At 37.0% G+C, this 12850-nt stretch overlaps 1 protein-coding gene across 1 annotated transcript in view; it reads left to right on the top strand.

Moving 5' to 3' along the window:
• The first annotated feature begins 4059 nt into the window (after nucleotides 1–4059).
• The window catches only part of arhgap24 (Rho GTPase activating protein 24), a 129569-nt gene continuing 120778 nt past the window's right edge, over nucleotides 4060–12850 (top strand). The window contains exon 1 of the mRNA XM_052104157.1: nucleotides 4060–4502. The gene's annotated coding sequence lies outside the window, so the exon portion shown is untranslated. The remainder of the gene's footprint in view (nucleotides 4503–12850) is intronic.

Below are 12850 nucleotides of genomic sequence, written 5' to 3'. Positions count from 1 at the left end.
TAACTCACACCAACAGTCATAAAAGTCTGCAACAGCCATCACTCCCTGCCTCTTTCTTTCTTTCACACACACACACACACACACACACACACACACACACACACACACACACACACACACACACACACACACACACACACACACACACACACACACACACACATGTTGTGTTTCCATGTTTTATGGGGACTTTCCATAGACATAATGGTTTTTATACTGTACAAACTTTATATTCTATCCCCTAAACCTAACCCTACCCCTAAACCTAACCCTCACAGAAAACTTTCTGCATTTTTACATTTTCAAAAAACATAATTTAGTATGATTTATAAGCTGTTTTCCTCATGGGGACCGACAAAATGTCCCCACAAGGTCAAACATTTCGGGTTTTACTATCCTTATGGGGACATTTGGTCCCCACAAAGTGATAAATACACGCTCACACACACACACACACACACACACACACACACACACACACACACACACATGTTGTGTTTCCATGTTTTATGGGGACTTTCCATAGACATAATGGTTTTTATACTGTACAAACTTTATATTCTATCCCCTAAACCTAACCCTCACAGAAAACATTCTGCATTTTTACATTTTCAAAAAACATAATTTAGTATGATTTATAAGCTGTTTTCCTCATGGGGACCGACAAAATGTCCCCACAAGGTCAAAAATTTCGGGTTTTACTATCCTTATGGGGACATTTGGTACCCACAAAGTGATAAATACACGCACACACACACACACACACACACACACACACACACACACACAAACACACACACCTACCTACCTTGCCTCCTGCCTGACTTGATCAACTTGAAACTGTGCTGCAATCCTGTCAAAATCACCGCAGAGGGAAAGATTGAAACAAACACCTCAAGCTATAGAAATGCATCCTGCGCTGATAAACAGAAGCAGCTCTTTGACAGGGGAATGAGATTCTGAAACCGAAGAGTTTTCACTTAAAGGTATCTGTATTATATTTGGGAAATAGGAAACTTCCTATATAATGTTCTTATCTATATTATATACTGTATAGATCAAGAAATAGTTGCTGATAGGCAAGGCTGACTGAGGAAAAAAATTAACTTGTGTTCCCTTACTCCCTTAAACCAATCAGATGAGAGCTTGCCAGATCGAGAAAGTGCTTTCCCGTTTTGTGTGCAATATGCATTGTACGGTTGGTAAATTGACTGTGGGTGTACCCTCTGAGGCTGAAACTATATAGGAAATAGATCGGGAGAATCGGACAAGCACGTCAACCTATGAAAATCAATTTGTCTGTTGGCAAATCAGTACAATTTGTCCCTCATGTAAGCTCCAGTCTTAAATGTACACAACCCTTCTGAACAGTTTCTGACCCATGTATTTATTTTAAAATAATCCTCTTTCTCACACGACACTAGATTTAAGCTTGCTTAGACATTTTCTCATTTCCAGTGCTGAGATTGTTTCCCCACCTTGGATTACGGCACTACTTCCTCTTTAATAAATATTCACGGACACAGAGATTTTCTTTATTTTAGGTGGGTTATGGAGCACCACACTTTCTGCCAAATTATGTTTGATAGGTTTGATAAGGAACTCAGGGAAAGAGATGCACAGAACTGTAGTCAGGTGTCTGATGTGAGATATGTGTTTGAAGTGTTACTAAAAGAAACACAGATAGTGGAATCGATCTCTGATTCAGTTTGAATACTAAAGAGTTTCATGAAGTCATAAACCCAGCTAACAAATGTATGTTCTTAAAACATTTTCCAAACGTTACATTGTGGTTGTGGGAACATGAAAATGTCCCCAAGTTTTCTTAACGTTAGTAGAATGTTATTTAAGATTAATAACGTTATAAAGGTGTTCCATTAACGTTTTATTTACAACATTTGTTCCAAACCTTTAAATAATGTTATCCTAAGTTTTTCCCTGTTAGGTGGGAATACTATAGGCAGTTTTTCGGTCAAATTCCAATAGAGTTTAAATAAACTAAAAAAAAAAAAAAGTAATTTAGAGTCTGATTCAGCCTAGATACTACAGAATCGGATTTAATCAAATACAGTATTAGTTGTCCAGCCAGACATAATTATAGAGAGACTGGAAATGTACAAATAAAGGTCCATTTGTCTTCAAATGTTTCATATGATTTGGATTTAATTTAGATCGAAATGTGATAAAACTGTTTTGCTTTACAGTAAAACAAGCCTGTCTGGCAATAACAATCATGCCACAGTCGAAATCACTGAGACATTTTTTTTTTCACAATTCTGATGGTTGATGTGAACATTAACTGAAGCTCCTGACCTCTATCTGCATGATTTTATGCATTGCACTGCTGCCACATGATTGGCTGATTAGATAATCACATGAATAGCTAGGTGTACAGGTGTTCCTAATAAAGTGGTCAGCGAGTGTATTTCATTTCATATATGTTTGAATAATTTTACTGGAAAACAAGACAAAAATTATGAGTGAGAAAAGTATGTGTTCCAGTGTAAAAATAGTGTCCTTTGCCTTCATGCAAAATGTGAAATATGACCCAGATTATTATTATTATTTGTCTTTTTTGACAGCTTTCTTGAGATTTGCCCTATAAGACTTTGCCAACTTGGTTAGAAGTTAGAATCAGAGGCTCATTGATGTGTCTGTCCCATTCATCAGTTCTGATCCAACATGGCTGTTGTTTGCCTTGCTAAAGCTGTTTGTTTTTGCTGTAGTGTTTTTTTGTCCATGTGGAATCATTGACAGGAACATGATTCTTGAACAACAGACAAATATGTGAAAATGTGTGGACGTCTGTGCGTTTAGGTTGATGATATTGACGTTTATGATCTAACACAAAGCATGAACTAGTATCTTTACCTACCTACCTACCTCCCTACCATAAACCTAAACCTAACCGATAGTGTCATAAAAAGCAAATGTGAGATTAAAAATGCAGTTGCAGAAGCAACTTCATTAGGACTCGTACCCCAAGTCCTGTGCATCGCTCTATCAGTTAAGCTATCACGCAATTACATCATGCTCAAACAAACTTGTAAATGTAGTTAGTTATGTAATACAAATGTTAAAATATGTTTAAATGGCATAAGATAGCCTTGTGTGAGGAACAGGGCGAAAAGTTAATATTTATATACTGATAATCTGCTGTTTTATTAGTGATTTGTGTTAAAGGGAATAAAAGTTACTGTTGTAGCGCCACTAGAGTTTATGTCATTTGGAAAGTGTGGCAATACATACAACGAGCCACGTAAAAATTATTTTCATAAATGTAGGTGTAGTAACATTCTTTGAGACTACGTTGAGTTTAAAAAAATATTTTAAATTATGTCTAAAAATGTTCTCTCTGATTTGCCAAGATACAAATGTCTGCAATGAATATCCAGATTTGAATATCAACATTTCTCGTCAGATTCTGCAAAGACCAAATGTTCTGAGTAATGCTTTCTACGATAATTTAATTGAATTTTCTTTATTCTTCCTAAAATTAGGAGTAACACGAGACATAGTTCATAGTTAAACGAAACATAACTGAGAACTGTATTGTATGTGTAAATTAAGGGAGAGTGTGTGTGTGTGTGTGTGTGTGTGTGTGAGCGTGTATTTATCACTTTGTGGGGACCAAATGTCCCCATAAGGATAGTAAAACCCGAAATTTTTGACCTTGTGGGGACATTTTGTCGGTCCCCATGAGGAAAACAGCTTATAAATCATACTAAATTATGTTTTTGAAAATGTAAAAATGCAGAATGTTTTCTGTGAGGGTTAGGTTTAGGGGTAGGGTTAGGTTTAGGGGATAGAATATAAAGTTTGTACAGTATAAAAACCATTATGTCTATGGAAAGTCCCCATAAAACATGGAAACACAACGTGTGTGTGTGTGTGTGTGTGTGTGTGTGTGTGTGTGTGTGTGTGTGTGTGGAATCTGACACTGAAGAGGGAGTGTGTAAGAGGTGTGTAAAGCTCCCCTCCTCTCACACTTCCTCAAACAAGCTCTCTCTCTCTCTCTCTCTCTCTCTCTCTCTCTCTCTCTCCCTCTGAGGTCACAGTCCTCCTGTGGTCTCTTTTCCCGTTGTGTGTGTGTGTGTGTGTGTGTGGGAGAGAGAAAGGGACTTCACTTTATCTGCAAGGTTCATGTAGTGTGTGTGAGGACTCTCTCATAAGTGTGTGTGTATGTTTTGTGTGTATGTCGAGGGGCTGAACTCGGAGCCCCCCTGTGGTCGTCCTGAGAGCTAAGGGAGGCTGGCGTTACCCCAGAGACTCCTGAATGCAGATGGTGTGAGCAGTCAGGAGAAAAGTTTATGACAGCTCTGTCTCTCTCCTCCGATCCGCTCTCTCTGTTTTCTATTCACAGCTGCCCCATGTAGCTCTTTGATTTTAAAGATACGGCTACAGATTTTTTGCCTGGCAGTTTGTCTTCGAGGTCTGAGTCACATACTGGATTGTTTTGGACAGCATTTGTGTGGACGTTCTCTGGATAGCAGTTTTTAAGGGTAAGAGTTTCTATGCTATTTATGTTTGTGTTAAAGGCATAGTTAACCCTTTTTATTAAAAAATTCTCTCATCATTAATTCACACTCATATTGTTCCAAACCCATATGTCTAACATTCAAGAGATGTTTGGCAGAATGTTAGGGACTAAGTCACTTTTCACTTGCATTAAATACAAAAACAATGCAATGAAAGTGAATGGTGACTGAGATCTTATAGAAAGTCCTACAGGTTCGGATCAACATGAGGGTGAGTAAATTATGACAGAATTTTCAATTTTGGGTGAACTATCACTTTAAGTTGGCTTTGTGAATGTGGTTGTTTTTGCATTGAATGACAGTATATGTGTGTAATGTATATGTTTTGTCAGGCTGTTATGTAGAGGTCATGATTCTTTTAATAAACAGTCATCATCAGATTTAGATCTGTGTGTATGTGTGTGTGTGTGTGTGTCATAGACACAGAAACACATAATGAACTATAATCAGTGTGTGTGATGCAGTTATCTATTTTACCTTATCAGTTACTCTGTAATTTGTCTCTTTCTGCTGTAAACACTTATCACTGTCGCATCTAGCCGTCTACTGTATGTCACCTAATATAAACATTACTCATATGTATATTGCATAATTGGGTGAATGGCATGACATGTCAAGCAGTGACAGCAGTGTCATGCAGTCTGACATTGCATACTTCACCTAAAACTATTTTAAACAACAAATATTCCTAAAACTACTTAATATTTATTCATGCAGTTTTATGATCACATAGAAGAGAGACTATATTTCAACATCACAGGTTTATATATAACATAAACCTAAATCTTGAAAGATCACGGACGATATTGTCTGTTTTCTACTGCTGTACCTTTGAAGAAACCTCTTTCCTTAGTGCCACAGTCCTCAGCTTTCGACAAAGCCAGTTTCACATTTTCTAGAGCTGTTCCAGTTTGAGAATTTGCAGAAGTGTTTCAGTGTTTTTGTTAGAGAAGTGCTAAAATAGCACAGGCATTTTCCTTTTCCATGCAAATGCAGAGTCTATGTTTGTTGAAAATTCCAAAAATAAATTCTGTCATCAGTTTCTTGGAACACTGGACATTTTTGGCTCTTTTCCATTCAATGAAAGTGGAAAGTGTCCAAAGACTGTCAAGCACTAAAAAGGACAACACAAAAAGCACCTTAAAAGTTGTCTCATGCACTATATTCCAAGTCTTCTAGAGCTATATAGAATTTAATCCTTTATTTTGGTCACACAGTATACACACCATTTTTGCATATGTACAGTGAAATTTCTTAGTTTTCACATATTCCAGCTAAGCTGGGGTCAGAGTGCAGGGTCAGCCGTGATACGGCGCCCCTGGAGCAGATAAGGGTCAAGGGCCTTGCTCAAGGGCCCAACAGTGGCATCTTGGTGGTGCTGGGGCTTGGACCCCCGACCTTCTGGTCAGTAACCCTGAGCCTCAACTATATAAAACTATAAAGTAAAATAATAGTGCTTTTTTTTGTCCTAGTTCGAGCTTGACAATCATTGGTTCATACATTTTCAGAAGTCTCTGACGAGTTTAAGTATTGCATTAAGTCCAAGTCAAGTCCAACATAGTCTCACGACAACAGATAATAATTTGTATGAGATGGCAAAATCATTAGATATCGTACGACTTGGCTCATATGAAACCGACTTTTATTCCCATAAATCACAACCATTCAACAAACAGAATTTCAAACTGTGCCATTGCCTGCTCTGCATTATTCCCTTAGTGTATCAGGCACATAACCAGGGTGCAATTCATTCTTAGTGAATTCCTCCCTTAGATTTGAGTAACAATCTCTGCTGGTCACCATCCACTTTCATTGAGTGGAAAAGAGCAAAACTGACCTTTTGTGTTCCAGTGAAGAAAGAAAATCATATTCGCTTTAAACAACATAAAGGCGAGTAAATTCTGACATCATTTTCATTATCGAGTGAACTATTCCTTTAAAATTTACATAGTGTGAAACACTTGTTGTGGGCAGGATGCTGCTTTCACTAGCTGGGTTTCCATTTTTAATGCGCATTTCTGAAAATGTTACTGAAGAAAATGCGAATCATTGCGTGTTTCCATGAACTTTAAATGCGCATTATCTTGAGGGAGCCCACTTTTTTGTCATGGAGCAGCTGAATGACCTCTTTGCTCCGGGGAGAGTTGTATTTGCTGTAATAAAGCAATTGTGCATTATGTTATTAAATGCTGCCAGGACACTGCATTTTCAAAATTTTCAAAACCAGTGAAATTATGCTCATACATACTATAGGTGCACTGAGGTGCCAGAAACACACCGAAAGGGTCAAAGACGTCCACCGTTAAAGATGTCCATTGTCAAAGACATCCTATATTTACATACACCAACAATTTAAAATAGCACAGATGGGCAAAAGTACGCGTCCATGATGTGTTTGTGCCCAAAGTAACACTTGCAGCAGCTAAACGAATGATAATTGCTTCTCCCTTTCAGTATTGTAACTTGACACCACGTCTTTTAAAAGTGGCATGATATGTATCAAGCGGTCAAAGTTGTCTGTCTAGTGCATGGATATATTCAAAAATAATCTAAAATAGTCCAGATGAGTCCCCTTAGGTGTTATGTTAGGATTAGCTAGCCATGGAAGGCCCGCTGTCTTGACTTGAATTGTGTGCCAGTGGGGGAGGCCTAAGGTGCGATGACGCTGTTGTGGATTGTGTAAATAGAAATGAACAATGTTTCATGATGTCACGAACAGACAGATTTCAAAACAAGACAGGGGTAACTATAAATGCTATTTTTAGACTGGGGAGGACGTTTTGAGTTCTGAAATTTTTAGTATATTTTTAATAGTACAGTTTCCTCTTATATGTCTTAATATCAAGCAAAATGTGATTCTCCATTTCATGAGTATAGTGACTTACAATACTTAGGCATGATTCAATCTCTTTGGTTTTGTTCAAATAGAGGTGGTATGGGACAGAGAGACAAAGAGGGAGGTAGATAGAAATTCAGACAGAAACCAATGAAAAGAAAAGACGGGAATGAACAACAGTCTGTCAGCTCACTGGGGTGATGAGATCTGGAACAGTAGGGAACACACAGTTCAGGAGATATTTCAGAAACAGAATGGGAAATGTTGAATCCTGTTGAAAAAGTGCATTTGCATACATTTAGACGAAATTAGACGATTGTTGGCATTGAGAAAGAGTATAGAACTATACTCTTGCACCTTTAATGTAACAATTTAATGTGTGTAAATCGTTAGTAAAAGTTATTCCTCTTTAAATTGTCCTATTCAATTCAATGGGACAATTTATGTAAGGCATTTACTAGGGCTGGGTATTGATTCAGTTATCCCGATTGAATTTAATTTGAAGCTCTCGATCCGATTCTGATTCATTTGGGTAAGTTTCAATAATAATGTCCATTTTGCTTAAATTTGAAATAAATTCTCTCCCAGCTAATGCTATTCATTTTACAGGGGACCTTTTTACTAGGTACATTGCGAAAATATAAATTGTACAAATTATATATACATGTATGTTTTCATAATTTTGGTGCATTTTAGCCTTTTAAAAATGGACAAATCTATGTATTTCATCAATACATGTGATATCATATTGCATAAATTATATTTGGTAAGATGTTTATGGTTAAATGCATAATATTTACTATTTACAGGACAAGTATTTACATTGATTTGTAGAGCAGGTGCTAAAAATAGGTGCTGTCTTTTTAAGAAAACCAGCATTTCTGTATAAATCATCTGTAAATGAGCACATAATAATGAAAGATGACAAGAATGGCTTCTATGCTCATCCAAGCCATTTGTGATTAGAATTAAATGTTTATATTTTGTTGTTTTTGATCAACAACTGACTGTAAAAGAACAGAAAGGGTATTAAAAAAGACATTAATAAATGACAAATGGATTGCATGGATCTTGTCTTTTTGACACACATTACACGGAAAAAACCAAACATTCACTTTCAACATGCTGTAAAAGGATGCTGAACTTATTTTCCAATATACTATTCATTTACTGGTGTATGAAATCTGAACATTTACCAGCCAGTGGCTAATAACAGACATTTAACAGACATTACAAGATCGATATTTGTATTAAAGAATCTATATCAAGATTGTTTAAATGAAGGCCGTGATGCATCATTTCTACCCAGTCTTAGCATTCAAATAAATTTGTTCTGCTCATGTTTAATGAACGCCATTGCTGTCTATGATCTTTTAAACAAGTGTAGATTTTCTTTGAATTTTTTCTTTCCTATATAAAGCCATGCCCTGGATTCAAGTCCAAACCGTATTTAAATCTCCAAACCTTATTTCAACAAGTTAAAGACACAAAACATACACATATTTGCACAGCTCTATTCACTCTACTCTCTAAAGGAGTGCTTTAACTTTGATGGAAGAACATTATCTGACACAGAAAGAGGGGTAGGGATATTTTTGAGATGTATTCATCTAGAGATAAATTGATTAGAAAGAGAGAGAAAGAGACATCACTGTGGTTATTTAGAGGACTGATCACCTCATTTTCCCCATCAAACCCTCGATGACCCAAAGCTGTGATTGTGTTTGTGTTCCGGGCTTTTCTGGCTCTGTCTCGAAGAGGCAGATACATGGGTCTGTTAATCAGCGGGCACTGAGTGGAACTCGCTTATGGCTGACTGCTAACACCTAAAATGATCTACCTGCTTTAGCACAATAAGATGAGACTTTTTGTTTTTGACTATGTCAAAATAAGCCCAAGCTTTATCTTAAAAGCCTGTAAGAACCCTACTGAATTCTGATGTGTCTTGGTCTGCAAAGTCCTATAGCCTTGGCAAAAAGTTCTCACCTAGTTGTGAAGGCAATGGAGGTCTTGGAACTTAGAAAAAACTCCCAAATTGAAAAGACTAGGTAAAAAGTGGTACTGCAGAAGACTTCCTATCCATTGAACTGTGGTTGGACATTCAGACAATCAGCACTGATGATATGTACATATTAAGCCAATCAAAATAAAGACCGTGATAGCATCATCACCATTCAAATTAATCCACATTTTGCTTCCATATTTTCTATTTTTATCAAATCTGTTTCCTTAATTTTTTTTAACAACCAGCGAGATGCCTCCGAGGCCAACGCCTGCGAACTTACCACTTCCCCAAATGAGTCAGAAAATCATATCCCTGCATCATGTCTTTTTTTGTACAGATGTACATGTACAATCACACAAAGAATCCTCAAGATTCAACTTAAACTAAAAATACAACAAAACAACATGAGGGTGAGTAAATGTTTGCAGAATTATAATTTTGCTTGAACTATCCCTTTAAATTAATAAGTAAACCTGCCACATCTAGCCTTAAAAACGGCATCTAAAAAATGTACGTTTCTCAAAATAACTGTAGATGCAAGCGAAGAAATGAGAAATGCAACTATTTCTATTTCTGTTCTCTTCTGTAATATGCTTTTTGATGTCATTGGAAATGTTTCACCCTTATGACATCATAATGTTGGCTCATATTAAATAATTATGTTTTCCTTCTTAAAAACTCTTTGATAAGGAATGCTAATGGAGTATCTATAATAATTTGGAATCAAAGGAGGATCAAATAAGTTTCTAATGGATAAACTAAAATTCCCATTTCCAATGACTTTTTCCACATTCCCAAGAACCTTATTTGATTCTTATTTGATCCCTTCAGGATTAGTTCTAGCCATTTCATAAGCTTTCCTTTAGGATTTTGGGGTTATTCTTCTTGAAAGTGTTCTTGAAGTCAGAACACCATGTTTTTTTCTTGCCATTTCTTTTCTGTGCTAAAATCTTGTTACATAATCTGACACATAAGGTCATAACATGGCTGAATACATAATGCTGTCTTCTACTTTGTCCCTTCATCCCTTTATAATATCTTTCTGTATGTCTTTTCACATCAATAGTCCTGGTGCACTCTGTTGTGGTACCAGAGCATGTTTCATGGTCAATTGGGCTGAGTGTGGTCCTCAGCAATAGCAGACAGCATTAGCTGTCAAGAGGCGCAGATAGAAGAGACCAACAGCTGCCAGACTGAAACACAGACAGACAGACAGACAGGCAGACAGATGGCTGGAGTTAAGCCTCCAACGTGCCTCTTTTAGAACAAACACACACACATATATAAACAAAGAACAGGGGAAAATATAAAGAATTCATGACCACACAGAGTTCCCTCCTCTTTGTGGTTTTAAGCGAATGAATACACCAGATAAGCATTATTTTTAAATGCTCATTTAATGCTTATTAACATGAGCTTTGATTTGACTCGACTAACTCTATATTAGTCTAAATTTTATTGCAATAGCTTTATATTAATTAGAACTATATTTACATATTTTACATAACATCTGATGATGCTAATATGCTATGGTAATAGCCATTTTCCAAATGACACACTATGCACTGCACTCTTACACCATACGCACTCAGCCATCTAGTGTATGAGTTTTCAAGTGTAGCACTTTTTACTGCGCTGTTTTTTAGATGCTGGAAGTGACGTTTCAAATGCATGTGGTGTTGTTGCTAGCTTCAGCACTTTAGCCAAACTCAGTTCAACTTATGTCTCAAATAATGAACATATTTATAGAGCATGGGGTGATGATAAAACAGTCAACTCACATTTGTTTGGTGCCGTCTTCACAGAAGTTTCACTAGTTGCCACATCCACCATTAATTACAATTGTTTTGTCAGGCCAGCATAGAGGCCAGGTAACACCCTCTCTGTTACATATGGCAAGCCGTGGCTGTTGAGTCAAAGAAGTGTCCATTTTCCACACTGGGATGCACCTATTGGCTTGGTACTTGCCATAAATGTCCCTCTCATTATTTTCACATGCAAATGAGCTTGCAATTTGCCGCAAATATTTGCCAGAAGTTTGCAGCTCTTTACCGGTAGTGGTAAACCTTCAGCAAACTGACAAATGAGGTGCTGATAAAGCAATGGTCAAAGACGTCCATCTAGTGCATGCTTAAATAGTTTAAAAACAGTATAGATTAACGCAAAAACGTGTTCATTGTGACCATCCCCTACGACATTTGTAGGATGAAAATGTAAAAACTGTGGCTCTATCAAAACATTGCTGTTTGTTTGAGAATCGCCTCATTACGTTGCTGCATTTGCATAAATGGGAACACATTTAAACTTTTTCATATCGCCAATGAGTTTTGTCTCTTTGGTTGCCTAAAATTGTCAAATATGATTGAAAATTAATGACTTCTGGTCTCATCTTCTGTTGTCCCTGCTAATCACTGTAAATTTGCGGCCTACTGTTTGGAGCAGCTGTCGTGTTGGGAGCGTTTCTATGATACCTAAAAATCTTTCTTTGCTGTTGAACTACTCAAGAGTTGGAGAATTTGTGGGATACAAATTCTCCCATTCTCGGCAGTAAAAGGGCCAAACAAAGCCATGTCGATCATGGAAGGTCTGCTCTGAGTGCACAGCTCTGTCACATTCCCATGTGTAGAGTAAACTTAGTAAGCAAGCAAAGAGTGCTAAGAGTGACCAGATGCTACAATGAGCTAACAGGTACTGAATGAGCTCTGAAAATAGTAGGTTTAAGAGTCATTTTAAAGGACTCCTTTACATTTTTACTTGGTTCAAACTATTCGTTTGGTAATTCTGCACTGAATTGCTCCAACTTACTTAATCAGCAATATAAATTAAAGTATTATAGCAACATATACTCATACTGTATATAACATATATATCAGATCCAGGTTTTATGTCATGAAATTTTCAATCCCCTTGAGTACTGAATTTTGTCACTTCCACAGTAATGCCAGAACACACGCAATTGTAATGCATTGGCCAATCACTCGGGTCTGCATTCACACACTTGCTTATAGTATGCTACTGATATTTAGCTTGACACCTAGTCTATTCAAATGCGTGAAAGCAAGCACTTCTAGATACGAAAGCTTGATATGGTGGCATTGTTTATTGATACACTGTATGTCAGACCACAATCGCAATGCGTTACATTCTTGTTGTTGCAAGAGTTAATATAGCAGGCAGTGATGTAAACTCTCAAGTAATCCATTATATCTGATTGAGATATCTGTTACAGAAAACTACAAGTGACGCTTTATTCATTTCTGTGCTAGGGAATGCTAACCAAGCATCTTCATAAACATCAAAGCTTTCACAAGATACCAGACCGGAGCAGAATGCTAAACTTTTAAAGTTGTTCTTTATTGTGTGTGAATAATTTTGGAAGATGTATAGACAAGAACTTTTCTGTTCACTGCAGTGAAAGACAATGACTTCAGAAGTGTCTGCCAAAATGATCATTACTGTAGGTAAACCATC

This window comes from Xyrauchen texanus, chromosome 34, assembly GCF_025860055.1.
Source record: "Xyrauchen texanus isolate HMW12.3.18 chromosome 34, RBS_HiC_50CHRs, whole genome shotgun sequence".
Lineage (NCBI taxonomy): Eukaryota > Metazoa > Chordata > Actinopteri > Cypriniformes > Catostomidae > Xyrauchen > Xyrauchen texanus.
Note: the sequence above shows the minus strand (reverse complement) of the source record. Positions and strands in the feature narration are given on the sequence as shown.